The sequence below is a fragment of the Diceros bicornis genome, chromosome 33, assembly GCF_020826845.1.
Source record: "Diceros bicornis minor isolate mBicDic1 chromosome 33, mDicBic1.mat.cur, whole genome shotgun sequence".
Classification (NCBI taxonomy): domain Eukaryota; kingdom Metazoa; phylum Chordata; class Mammalia; order Perissodactyla; family Rhinocerotidae; genus Diceros; species Diceros bicornis.
The window spans coordinates 28,010,001-28,012,147 of record NC_080772.1 but is presented as its reverse complement, the minus strand read 5'-3'; positions in this window follow the sequence as shown (position 1 = coordinate 28,012,147).

Sequence of the window (2,147 nt, the reverse complement as noted above, 5' to 3'; positions counted from 1 at the left end):
TGGTGAGTTCACCCCCCACCTGGGGGTTCACATGGACATGTATTCTTGACACCCCGGGGGACATAATATGTGTGGCTGGATATTTAATTAAATATTTAAAATATTCAACTAATTTTTTTCTTCCCAGTATTTCACTCTCATCTCCCCTTCCCACCCTGACTTCATAATTTCTCCTCTAATGGGACAACTTTACTGTTGGATATTCTTTACTTCAGTGGTTGCCAAAAGCAGAATGCAGAGGAGGCAATCCCTTCCTGGCTTGTGTAGTCTGATAGCTCAGGCCTTGAGAGGAAGTGTAAAGGACTGGTATAGAAAAGACTTGAATAAGATACAAATCTACCAGACAGGCAAGTACGCTCCAGGCTAGGGAGTGGGGAGCAGGCGGAGAGAAAGGAAGTGCAGAGCTGTTGAGGGTCCTCACAACAGGGGGGTCCTGTGTTTCCCCCCAAGCTGAGTTCTGAGTAGAGGGGATACCTTTAGATAGATTTGAGGGTTTGGGAGCAGGGATGTGTTTAGACTGAAATCTCTTCCCCGTGCACTGGAGCAGTGGCAGGAGGTAGAAGGGCCTCACGGGTGAGAATGAGGCAACCTGCTTGGACCAATGACGAAGTGCCAGAAAGACAGGCTTTCGCAGCAGATAGCAGCACGGCCAGCAGACACCCAGGATTAGATACCTCTTATGCCCAACGTGTACCGTGTAAGCCCCCTGGACATTAGACCTAACCACAGAGATGAAAGGAATCCAAAACTGACCACAGGGCTGGCTTCAGGGGTGTGGGACCTATGCAGTCACAGAGGACATTGTACTCACAAGGCCCAGCACTTGGTTTAATGTTCTGCTGTCATCATCCTGAAATTCGTAATTTTTGAATAAGTGGCTTGCATTTCCATCTTGCACTGGGCCCTGAAAATTATGTAGTCATTTCTGCTTGACTTCTATTAACGTCCCTCAATTCCAGTAGAAAGAGGAATCTAAACAGAAGTTGACTAGAGAAAAATAAAGTTCTATTTCTACATATCTGAGTTGCAGGTTGGATTCTGTACCGATGCTTCCAAGCCAAGGCCAGAGGGAGTAAGGTGAAGCATGTTCAGATCACAGAAATGAGTAGTCGGATTTGGTTGACACGCAGAGTGTGTAACGGGTGGGGAGGAGATAAAACTGGAGAACGTGTCTGGAGGTGTGAGCACGCACAATCTTGAGTGCCTCTCCATTGGAGAGCAGCAGAGTTGAGACAGCCTGGCATATTCGGAATTATATATAATTCATATGTACGGGGGCCTGGAATATACAATCATGTTCAAGGCATTCGCATATAATATAAAAACTAGCATCGTAACAAGAGAAGACCGCTAAGGGCGGTACTTTGGATTTAGATAAACCTGACACTAAATCCTAGCTCTGCTGCATGCTTTGGAGAGCATCAAGCTTCCACTTCCCCTTCCAAAAGGGGGAAGACTCTCATCACCTACTGTTGAGAGTTTCTGTGATGATAAAATGAAATGACACTCATAAAGTATAGTGCTTGGCACAGAGTAGGGATTCCCAAGCTCATTGTATGTAACTCTAAGATTATTTGCAAGGGGGGTTATATTTTTCTTCAGTTTGAATATCTACTATGTGACATGCTTACATCTTTAGGTACCACACCTAGGATATTTTGGTGTTCAATAAATGGTTAAATAATAAATACATGTTTGCAAGAAAATGAGCCAGTGTGGGCCCACAGGTCTCGGCCACTACCCAGGCCCAGTGGGTGCAAGGCTTTGGGGCTCCATCTTAATTCCAGTCGGCTACCAGCTTGTTGTTTGACTCTCGAAAACAAGTCAAATAAAAGTCACGTGGAATTACGGCATTATTTTTTAACATACAGATTGGCTCAACTAACCAAATTCATTACTATGTTTGACATGTTAAGACACTTAAATTTAGTTCACTAGAGACATAATACTTTTCTCTGATACTGCCTCTCCCAGCATGCCTTCCTTTCTCCCTTTCATAGCATTTGATCAAGGCCCTTCTGTTTCCACAATAAATACTGTACAGAAGTACTTTTATACAGGAGGAAACATATCTTTTAACATGACACTCCAGGCTTTCCTATGTTAAAAAAAAAAGTCAGGTTTAATGTTTAGTTTTTCAATGTGGA